Source organism: Crinia signifera, chromosome 5, assembly GCF_055691185.1.
Source record: "Crinia signifera chromosome 5, ASM5569118v1, whole genome shotgun sequence".
Classification (NCBI taxonomy): Eukaryota; Metazoa; Chordata; class Amphibia; order Anura; family Myobatrachidae; genus Crinia; species Crinia signifera.
The window spans coordinates 106,272,734-106,284,990 of NC_139221.1; the positions used below are offsets into that span (position 1 = coordinate 106,272,734).

At 46.7% G+C, this 12,257-nt stretch overlaps 1 protein-coding gene across 2 annotated transcripts in view; it reads right to left on the reverse strand.

Annotated features, from left to right (window-relative positions):
* LOC146079521 (glyoxylate/hydroxypyruvate reductase B-like) overlaps positions 1–10,025 on the reverse strand; it is a 36,103-nt gene extending 26,078 nt beyond the window's left edge. The window contains exon 1 of one of the 2 annotated variants that reach the window (XM_083186261.1): positions 9,972–10,025. The gene's annotated coding sequence lies outside the window, so the exon portion shown is untranslated. The remainder of the gene's footprint in view (positions 1–9,971) is intronic. The other variant, XM_083186262.1, reaches the window with a different exon arrangement.
* Between the last annotated feature and the right edge of the window lie 2,232 nt (positions 10,026–12,257).

Sequence of the window (12,257 nt, forward strand, 5' to 3'; positions counted from 1 at the left end):
TGAATAACCAGTTTCTAACTTAACGTACAAGAATGTACATATGTCATCATGAACACAAAATTAGAAATCTGTAATGCCGTAGTTCTTACTCTGGGCCAAAAGTATCAAGCTTCAAAAGTGATCAAATAGAAAGTCATCCATATCAGCTCCTAACTGCCATTTCACAGGCTGGGTTTGAAAATGACAGCAAGGAGCTGAATGGCTGGTTGTTTATCACTCTCTATTTTATAACTTTTGAAGCTTGGTACATCTGGCTCTCTCTCACAATTTCCCACCTCTATATTCATTTATGACCTTGCAAACACCGTCATTTTGTATTTTCCTAGCTACAGTCTGTACATTGCAGGCACATATTTTTACAATCAGTGGGGGAGATTCTCTAACCCAGAAATGCGGTAAAAACCCTGTTATCTGGGTTTTTACCGCATTTCTGTATGCTCTATGGCCCCTCCGCAGTGGCAGCGCTGCGGAGGGAATCGCCAGCAAAAGTTGGTGATTCCCTGCAGAAGCCTATGGGCTTCTTACCGCAGTGCTGTGTGAGGGATCCGTCACGGATCCCTTCCAGCATGCCCAGCGGCCGGCGCCATGCTCTGCACATGCGCAGATGGACTCCCGGGTCACAGACCTGGAAGTCCAGCACCGGCGCCGCATAGCAATGGACAGCTCTTATCGCAACAGCTGTCCCTTGCGTTAATAACCGCATGTGTTAGAGCAGGCATGTCCAACGTTGGCCCTCCAGATGTTGTGAAACTACACATCCCAGCATGCTTTGCCACAGTTTTGCTATTAGAGAATGCTAAAACTATTGCAAAGCATGCTGGGATGTGTAGTTTCAAAACATCTGGAGGGCCAACGTTGGACATGCCTGTGTTAGAGCATACTGTATGTGGTTATTAATAATGCGATGCCCGGCGATACAGGGCAGCGGATGTTAGAACATCCCACCCAGAGTCTTTTACTGAATAAAAGTTACAGGAGGGTGGTGTCACAATCCTGCCAGAACTCAGTGTGTTTGTCCTGTCTTACCTGCCTGTCAGTCTTGTTTCTCAGCCTGCTGCAGCAAGATCTGAGTATTTGCTTGTAATGAGCACCTGGGTGATTCTGATTCAGCCATTAACTCTGTGGTTACCACTTGAAAGGATTTATACAAGTTCCCTGTTGGTCTCATCCAGAGACTGTTCCAGGTGTGGCCATTCGCAATCACCTGGATGGCCAATCAATGCTGCTCTGAGGGGTTATCCTCCCAGCCCTGCATAGATGCTTTGCTTTTGCATTGTTGTCAATAACTTGGGAGGAAGCTTCAGCTTGTGTTCCTGCTTTAGCTCTGTGGTATTCCAGTTACCCAGCATTTGTATCCTGCTTCCAAGACCCTGCACCAGCATTTCTACACCTGTGTGTCTCCAAGTACCTGCTCCAGCATTCCTACACCTGTGTGCTTCCAAGACCCTGCACCAGCGTGCTTCCAAGACCCTGCACCAGCGTTCCTGCACCTGTGTGCCTCCAACACTCTGCACCAGCGTTCCTACACCTGTGTGCCTCCAACACCCTGCACCAGCGTTCCTACACCTGTGTGCCTCCAAAACCCTGCACCAGCGTTACTACACCTGTGTGCCTTCAAGACCCTGCACCAGTGTTCACCTGTTCCTGCATTACAAGTACCTGCACCAGTGTTACCCTGTACCTGTATCCAGCACCTGTGTTCCCTAGTCGCCTGCACTTGTGTTCCCTAGTCGCCTGCACCTGTGTTCCCGAGTCGCCTGCACCTGTGCTTCCAGTTATCTGCACCTGTGCTTCCAAGTTATCTGCACCTGTGTTCATCTGTGCCAGTGTTCATCCGTACCTGTGCTTCCGATTTACCTGCACCTGTGCTTCCGAGTTACCTGCACCTGTGCTTCCGAGTTACCTGCACCTGTGCTTCCGAGTTACCTGCACCTGTGTTCATCCGTTCCTGCATTTTGAGTTTCCTGCACCTGTGCTTCCGAGTTTCCTGCACCTGTGCTTCCGAGTTTCCTGCACCTGTGCTTTCGAGTTTCCTGCACCTGTGACCACTTGCACCCGCACACTCCAGCATCTGCACCTGTGTCCACCTGTCTCTGCATGCCTCAGTACCTGCACCCGCAACCACCTTCACCACTGCCTACCGTGCTTCCGGCACCTGCTCTCCAGTGGTCCAACTCCGTGCTTCCTGCACCTGCACTCCAGTGGCCCTACTCTGTGCTTTCCAGCTCCTGTGCTCCCGTGCCTCCAAGTAACTTATCAGTTCCCAGCTTTCCAAAGACTTTTACAGACTTTCAAATGTCCCCTGTACCAGTTCATTCTATGCAATAAACATTACCCATTTGTATCCACTTGCCTCCGTCCTGTTTCCATTGGGTTGTCAGCTAGCCACCAAGGTCACTCCCGGGTCCCAAATCCCCAGTCGTGACAGGTGGTATAAGTCAGTAAATATTATTTATGCAAAACTAAAAACCTCTTTAATAATATTTACTAATTTAACACCAAAACAGATTCAACACCAAAATGACATTACTTTTAAGTCATGCAAATAATTCATTTTAGTGACAATAAAAAGCATGGCTCTAAGTGCGTGATCCATGTGTTTATAACTTTATACAATGCAGATTCTCACAACTGTGTGATTATCAGCAGACTGTGCACAGGCCAAGGTCCCTCTGCGATGCTGCTGGCAGCAAGATTTTTTTATGCAGAGTAAATGACGGGTGAGGTAACAGTTGCGTAAAAACTGCAGGTGTGTCATGCCCATTTTTGGAGAGTATATCTGCCTCCAACTGTGATGAAAGTAGAGAAACAGTCTGCATGACCATATACTCACTGAAGGAGTAAATGTTCCTTGTCATTGTGTCTGTGCTGTGCAGTAGCGGATTCAGAGGGAGGGCACCCAGACTTATGCCCCCCCTGTAATTTTTTTTTTTCAACTTTTATTTTGTATTGCATGTAGCTGCATGGACCCCACCAGCGTAAGTCTGCTGTTTTTAGTGTCGGCTCTGGGCTACGCATGCAATGGTAGGATGAACCGTTATAATCAGTGGCGTAACTCTAAATTTTGTGCCCCCCAGGCAAAAAATTTCTAGCGCCCCCCCCATACATGATGCTGACACATAGACATATAGTCACTGACGCACACATGAAAGCTGACACAAATGCTGGCACTAGCCCACGGACATTGATACCCAAACAGATTATTATTATTATTATAATTTTATTTATAAGGTGCCACAAGTGTTTCGCAGCGCTGTACAAAGGAACAATACAGGGAGACAAAACTTGGCATAACATTAAATAAATAACAAAAATAGAGTACAAATAAAGAGCGCCACAGTTCAATACACATTGCAGCTTAAATATAAGTAGTGAGGACTCAATCAACATACAACTAGAGGCTTGAGGCCAATGATGGAGATGAGTATGCAGACGAAGATGGTCACTGAGTGTTGGAGTATAGGAGAGCTGTGAGTGAAATGTAAAGAGAGGTGGGCTTTGACAACAGGAGGGAAGATGTTGACACAGACACTGACACAGATGCTGACACTTGGACAGTGCTACATGGACAGATGCTGACACACAGATACAAGGAGGCTGACACACGTACAGACAGATACTAACACTCTGCCAGACGCTGATACGCAAACAGACAGACACACACTGGCAGACGCTGGTACAAAGAGTGAAACACGGTTTCTGACACACAGAATGACACAAACACAAATGCTGACGCAGACAGATACTGATGTAGACAGATGGGCGCTGACACAAATGCAGACAAAGACAGATGCTGATACATACAAACACACAGACAGGTGATGACACATGGAAAGATGTTGACACACTGATGCAGACAGGCAGTGACACACAGACACATGCTGACACATGGACAAACACTGACACAGACACTTACCATCTTTGCATGTACACAGGTTGGCTAAAGCTGCCAGAAATATCGTTGACTGATGAGAAGAATGCAGGGGGGTCCCTGCGTTTGTGGAAAGACAGTCGCCGGGTGCCTCGGCAAGGCGGGGGGGGGGGGCAGTTGGTGAAGAACACAGCCCCCCGGGAGGATCACCACCGCCAGGTGCCAAAGCGGTGGGTGTTGGGCAGGGAGCTAGTATAAAACACGGCAGCTGGCAAACGGAGCAGGACGGACTCAGGGGAGGGTAATGACAGGCGGCAGCCTGAGTGAGGCTGGGGGAGCACAGCCACAATGGGGTGGGAGTCGGGAGTTGAGGGAGCGGCATCTCAGGACTGCAGGTATGCGGGGGGCCCGGCTAAGTGCAACACAGCAGTACCCTAAGTGCGGTAGTAGCTACTAGCACGTGGCGTGTGGGAAGCAGTAGCAGCAGAGGTCCAGGACAGCAGTAGGGACAGGCAAGTGGCCGTGCCCCTCCCACACTCCCAGTAATGCACTGCTGGCGGGCATCAGGAGGTATGTGCAGGGGAGCAAAGCGGCAGCATAGTAAGAGCGGCCGGAGAGCAGGCACAGCCCCCAAAGGTCACTGCACAAGGTCCCTGCGCCCGCGTAGCACCGGCTTCCCCCGCCACTGCTAGGGCTGCGGAGCCTTAGCTACGCCACTGGTTATGATATCAGTTAGCTATGGCTCCTTGCTTACCACCATACCGACCACTCTGTAATTGTGTGTACAAGCAGCTCAGTCTCCCCTAGCTCCCCACTTCCTCAGCAGTGTCATGACAGGGCCAGTCACAGTGAAGCCAGTGCAGTCTCTGGCTTCACACTGTGGTGGATTTTACCTGAGGGGCTGCAGTTCTACAGCCCATTGCAGAGGTGGAACTACCATTGGTGCAGCAGGTGCATTGCCCTGGGGACTAAGGGGCCCACTGCTGCCACCCACTGCTGTGTGGTATATTGTGAACTTGGGTGTGAATGGAGGGGCCAAAATTATAGTTTTGCACATGGGCCAACCACTCAAAAGTTCCACCACTGGCCCATAGGTAGAAACCACCACAAGGTAAATGGTTGTAGCTGCCTCTGGAAGGAATAATGGCGAAGTACTGTAATCAGGTGGTGAATATTGAAGGGGTGTAGTGCTGTAAGGTGTGTATATATGGGGGGGGGGGGACCTGCCTGACATACCATCTCAACTTACCACTCACAGCATCTGCCCCAAAGATATTCACCCAGTCACCTACCGGACCTGTTTCCACACACTCACCCTGTCACCTAGCAGGCCTGTCCCTGCACATTCGACATGTCCCCTATTGGACCTGTCTCTGCACACTAGCCCTGTTCCCTGCCAGATATATCCACACACATTCGCCCTGTTTCTTTAAAGACCTGGGCCGCACACTCATCTTGTCTCCTACTGAAATTGTCCCTGCACACTCAACTTGTCCCCTGCTAGACATACCCCTGCACACTCACCCTGACACCTGCAAGACCTGTTCCCACAATTTCACCCTGTCACCTGCCATATCTGTCCCCCCACCAGGGGCGTAACTAGACCTTGTGGGCACCATAGCAAGAATTTTAAGGGGCCCCCAGTGTTCCACCTGAATGAGGGGGGTGGGGGGGTTGGGGTCAGCATAGCAGAGGGGGAGGGGGATGACAGAGTAGAAGGAAGGAGTAGCCAAGCTGGATAATAAATTTATGGTACTTATGTACTATCTGGGCTCCCATGTTAAATGCACCCCATTTTTTCATACCCCTACTATCCAATTACGCATGGAGTGGATTTTATATAGTGTGGCGAGCGCAGCGAGTCACCGTGCCCGAAGCGTGGCGAGCGCAGCGGTCTCATAAGAAAAACGGGAGCCCAGATATTACATAAGTACCTAATTTATATATAGAGGGGCAATGATTAGTCTGAAAAGGGGGGACACTGTATAAGGGGCACTGTGACTATACTGGTTGTGGGTTATGTGGGGGCAGTTGGTGATTCGGGAGGGAAGAGGGAGCAAGTACCAGAGTGAAAGACACTGGGATGGTGGGGGCCACGGAAAAGGGGGTTGGTTGGTTGGTTAGATCAGGGGACAGGAGATGGAAGCACTGACCTGGCCCATGCTCATTACAGCTCCCAGCACAGTGGTGTGTCTGCAGTAACTGCTCACCCTCTGCTCCCATGGTGGTGTGTTGTGGCTCCGTGGGACTTGGTGTGGCTATGCTGGCGTCGTGCTTGGTGCTCATGCAGACTGTATTGAGTGGCTGCACTGTAATCTCTGTAGGCGGGACGGGCGGGTCTTCTGTCTAGTAGTTATGTGCTGAGGTCCAGCTCCTGATAAGCGCTGCAGTGGGGGAGGAGGGGTGTCTGGGAGGTTGCTGGCAACTCCAGTTCTGCATCTCACCTCCGCCAGCGGCACCAGGTCTCCCTCTGACATGTGCTGACAGCCGGAAAGGGGAGGACCACAGCTGCTGACAGAGGGCACCCGGCACAGCCTAATGACAGGACCACGGCGCGGTGGCGCTTTTGGCATGGGGAGCACAGGACTGTGGCTCAGCGTTGCCCACAGCACTACATTACAAAAAATAAAGAAAAACTTCAAGAGGGTGCTGGGGATTGCCTTGGGGCCCCCCAAGCCACCGGGCCCCATAGCAATTGCATCCCCTGCACCCTCTATAGTTACGCCACTGCCCCCCACATACACACACTGACTCTGTCGCCTGTCCCGACACAAACACTTAATGTCACCTGTCAGACCTGTCCTCACACACTCAGCCAGTGACCAACAAGGGGTGAAGAAATTGGGGGAGGGGCGGAGGGGCTGCTGTGTATTTTTTTCGCTGAGGTGGCCAGTGTGTGAGTGGAGCCAATTTTGACTGTGGGGAAATATGTTTTATTTTCTTCTTGTATTAGTTTTTTTTTTATGCGACCCAATGTTTGTTTGTTTCTCCTGTGAGGAAGAATCTGTTTTATTTTTTTATGTTTTCTATTAGGGTCAATGTGTTTTTTTTTCCTGTAGGGGAAAATGTGTTTTTTTCACTGTAGGGGCAATGTGTCTTAAATTTTCCTGTGTGGGCAATGTGTTTTATTTTTATATGACATAGCTGTGATATTCCGTTACACGGCCACACCCACTTTTCTAAGAGAAAGCGTGCCTTTGGCACGCACATAAGCCACACACCCCCAAAGAGATGCATGTGTAAGAAAGTGCAGCTATTTGCTGCAGTTAAGATATCAGGACTTGTTGATTTTTATTTGGAGTCCTATATGGCTGCATACAAAAATCTGAATCTGGTAGCAGTGGGAGTAAGTGGTAAGTACTTTACAAAAGTAGCTAACAAAAGTGGGCTCCTGTTTGGCCATTAAGGGCACGAATCTATACCAGGGACATTTATTTATGTTACATGCTGGTCACCAGGAACTCAGCACTACATGGGACACTTGGCCACACAGGGCTGTATACAATCCACTTGGCCACCATAAAATGAGCTATGACTACATTGTCTGTTTATTAAAATTTTCTAGATACCAGGAAGGTACATGATATTCTGAAAGTTAGGCTAAATTTGAAGGGACCATAGGTAACTAGGCAGTATTTAACACATTATTATTATTATTATTATTATTATTATTATTATTATTATTATTACATTTTTGGCCTCAAGCGGTTTCCAGTGCCGAACAGTAAATAGCATAAGAAAAAAGAAGACTTAAATAAACAGTTATTAAAATGTAACTTTTATTACTGGGTAATTCAGTGTCACTTAAATAAATCACAACAAAAAAATATGTATATGTATTTACACATCCAAAGAAAAAGATGTAAGGCGCCACTTGTGTCCTAAACTGGTAAATGCCCCTTTGGTGGGATAAGGTGTAAAAAGTGACAGTAACGTGCAGGTATTCCCTTATTTATAAAATAATTAACACCTTGGTGAGTGGTGTAAATAAGAGATATAAAACGAGGGATAGCGGTTCAGCGACTAAATATACCTATACAAAAGACAGTGCCTTATTTACATGTAAAATTACTTATACAGGTGTAAACAATATACAGAGTTTTTTTTATAGGAAAACAGTGAAAAAAATATTTTTACATAGAGAAAAGGGTAAGGATAAAAAATTACTTTAAAAAATTGTTACATAAGAAAAAATGCCATATAAAACAGCTTCTTTTAAAAAAAAAAGTTTTTTGAATGTAAAAACATAACTTATCTAGTGAAGGAGTCAGCAGGCGGTACCCAACGTGTTTCGTCTGTTAGACTTCATCAAGGGGTGAGGGAGAACTGTGCCTGGACCTCTATTTATACTATACATAGAAACATAGAAACATAGAATTTGACGGCAGATGAGAACCATTTGGCCCATCTAGTCTGCCCCTTTTTTTACCCTTCAGGTAATCTCATACTTGTTAGACTTAATTGTGATGTCACATCCTGTGGGATGCACCCATCATTCTATAATCAAGAAATTGGCATCAAACATCTATTATAATTGAAGAGGCAGTTAGTACTTCCTCTAACCACTTTAAATATATAACACTCTAATGAAAAATACATATTGTGATAGCAGATATTCGTTTTAGTACATGTCGGGGAAAAGTATTCCCCATTTCCGGTGGGGGGCGTGTCACTTCCGCCCCGCTTCCTGTATCAGTACTCTGTGTAGTCTATGCGCTGTTGCCGCCTTTGGGTGGAAGTTCTTTATTTAACTGTGCCCCGTTTCCGGTATTCGGATAGCTGGGTCTGCCCATCTGTGAGGCAGTCTTTGTAAACACTGCTCATTGGTTGCCGCGGCCGTCCCTCAAATGTGTAGCTTGTTCTGCTGGATGTTGATTTAGTTTTGTCGGTACTTGATTAGTTTCACAGCGGCAGCATGGCCGTGCGTCTGAGTCCCCTTGCGGGGCTCGCTTCGCTGCTCGCCCACGCTATGGGCTCGGTGGCTCGCCAACGCTCACCACGCTATCTAAAATCAACTCCATGCCAACATGGATAGTGTGGGTATGAACTATCCACGTTGGCATGGAGTTTAATTTATTTTAGAAAGTTTGACGAGCGCCGAACCCGGAAGTAGCGCGCAGCCATGCTGCTGCCGTGAAACTAAACAAGTACCGTTTTGTCTCCAGTCGGCGCCCATTTTGTTGGGGATTTTTGTATCCTCAGACAGGGAAATCAGCCATTTCTCTGTATTCATGCATGTGGGTATTTTTTTGAGAGATATTCAGTTTTTCTTTGTAGACTACAAATTCTGGGTTTCTTAGGTGATAGTTTTGCATAGGACTTGCGGGTAAAGAAAGGGGATGAATTAATATTCACTTGTGGAAATATTTCATACATTTTAAATATCCAAAATTTTGTGATATAGTGCTGTTAATTGGCATGGTGATATAGCAGCATTTATATAAGTATTGTCATAAGACATATATAGGGGGGGCCTGGTCATTATGGACCGAGAAGCCTATAAAAAGAAGCACTGAGGCTCCTCAACAATGGAAAATCATATAGCATTCTTCCCAATGACCCGAAAGATCTATATCTCTTACTTCAAGGCCTCAGGTCAAATATTTTAACAAAAGATGAATACCAATATATGCTGAGATCAGACCCCATAACCCCAATCTTTTACTTTCTGCCAAAAATGCACAGATGCCTACAAAACCCGCCCGGAGGACAAATAGTGGTGGGTATAGACTCACTAACCTCAAACCTGTCACAGTGGGGTTTATTCTAGTTCATTCTTATTGACAAAATCCTTCTTAGATGGACAAAACCATGTGCACTGCAGGGGGGCAGATGTAACATGTGCAGAGAGAATTAGATTTGGGTGAGTTTTTTTGTTTCTGTGCAGGGAAAATACTGACTGCATGATTTTACACTGCAATATAGATCTCACTTTGAAGAAAAACCCCACCCAAATCTAATTCTCTCTGCACAAGTTACATCTGCCCCACCCTCAGTGCACATGGTTTTGTCCATCTAAGAAGGATTTTGTCAGAAAGAATGAACTAGAATAACCCCCAGAATGTGGACATCTTCCTTAGCAAATACGTAAAAAACTTACCTTCAGTGGTACTCACGTTAAATTTCCGGGCTGTGTAGATAAGCTGACCTTGGCAAACCGGAAGTTCTCCTGCTGTATTTTTCACTGAATTCATTGTCAGGAGACTTCATAAATGAGCTTATTATGCCATCTTGTGGCTTTTAATAGTATTGCTCTGTGTGCACCATTACTACAGCTGAAATTATAGAACACTGTAGCTAAATTGTATCATTACCACAGCCTGCAGTGTGTGCAATACAAAGTATCCAGCTGAATTATGGCCAGAAGAAAAGCAAATAAAATGTGTGCAAAGTTTGTCTCAGAAGAAAAGAAACGAGATGGGAATGTAAGCTGTGTGGGAACATCCCATTACATCCAGAAGGCTGCTTTGAATATTATCATACCAAAAGAAAGTATTAGAATTTGATTATGTGATTTTGCTTATATAGCCAGCCTTCATGGCAAAATATTCTGTAAACTACTTATTGTGGTGAAGTGTCTGTGCTCCCCGGCTAACTATCCTGAATATCCCATCCTACGCCCGGGTGACACCAAACTTTGCCCTACAAGGCTGCTCTAACCTCCGCTGCACCCGGTGAGCTGTTCCCCCTTACCAACCAACGAAGACGGAGCCAGCGCGACCCGGTGTAAGATTGCTGCCTAGCATCCCCCTGTTGCCACATGTGCAGAACATCCGGACCGTGTACCTCCCGTTCCCAGTGCAGGGTTGCTGGGTGAGTTGCGGAGACCCGGTGAGCGGTCCTCCTCCGGTCACCTTCTTTAAAGCTCAGGGCGTCCTGTGCCCTCCGGTGACGTCTGGACTGCTCCCTATAACTCCGGAGGCTACATACCGCTTTCTGTGCCCTCCGTGGCACAGCGGCCATTTTGTGAATTCCTACACCAGTGCACAACGGGCTGCGCCATAGAACGGAGTTGTGCTTCTATATTGCTGCTTGGACCGTATACCCTGCCTCCACTTATGCTCTTACAACAACTATCTGTGACCCGTGAGTGTGCTTGCGGTGGAGGTGAGTCGGGTGGCGTGCTAGCCGCTACCTTCTCATTGTTGCAGTTCATTTACAGTACTTTGGTCCCTTACAGCTTTGGCCTGGATATACCCATTTTTACACATTATCTATAAAATGGCTGTCTCCGTTTCTGACGTTATCCTGGAAATCAGTGCCTCGTCAAGAAGGTTGTGTCAGCTGCTTTCTACTGTCTCCTTCACTGCTCAGCTGTCCTCATTGGACTCTACTCAATGGGTTGAGGGGACTGAGAAGGACCCCTCATCTTCTTCCACTCCTGATATCTCTATGTATCCTGTTGCTGGCTGTGCTGAGGTCTTGTCCCCCCCAGAGGAGCCCTGCTTTGCGGAGAAGTCCTGCCTAACCGGGCTTGGTTGCTACTGTGTCACTAAGGATCTTCTGGGGTTTCCTCCTACTCTACATTATGTGGAACACAGGTCCATTTACCAACACTATGAGGCTGACGAATCATCTCTTTTCTCTCAGATCTTGGAGCAGGACTATTGCTATGCTGCTATGTTTGTGCGGCTTAGACACTTAGCCGGATTGAAGAACATGCTATACATTGCTTCTATATACGGGCTGCTATGCCTGTTTTCAGCTTTTATATGTGTGAATTTCTCTCCTGTTTCCTATGGTGTATGCAGGGTTAATGTTTTACCTGAGACTTTCTATTTTAACGATGTAAAATACTGGCCAGACTAATGAATGGTATGCTAACGAGCCTCTATTCTAACTACTGACAGGACTCTTTTCATATAGTTTTTGTTTTCATTCTGTATTAGCATTTTTTAGACTTTACCTATATTCTATATTCTACTATTAGGTTTTGTCTACATGTTCTATGTGCTTTTTATTTTTTTTACAATATTAAATGCCGCTTTCTGCCTATCTCCTATAATGTTGCTGAATTTTGGCCGGTTAGTGGATAACTGCATTTAGCTCTGATGTTACTAAGAACCTGACTTGTCTGATATACATGTTCGACTCCTGTGTTTACCCTTATTATTCTGCTTTACTGCTTGCAGCTTATGTTTTGTATGGTTGGGTAGATTGGACTGTTCTCCTGCCTTATTGAATACTACCAGTTCACAGCTCCAGTCAGTCTTTATCACTATTATCCTTTGGTTGGGTGGGGGAGATACGTGGTCAACTTACTTTCCTGTATCACTGCGCAGGTTATATCCTGCTACCACAAGTCCATTGCCCCGATCAGTCCATACTGCAGTTATCCTTTGGGTGGGGGAGGGGGGGGGGGGGGGGGGTGAGGGATAGATTAGTT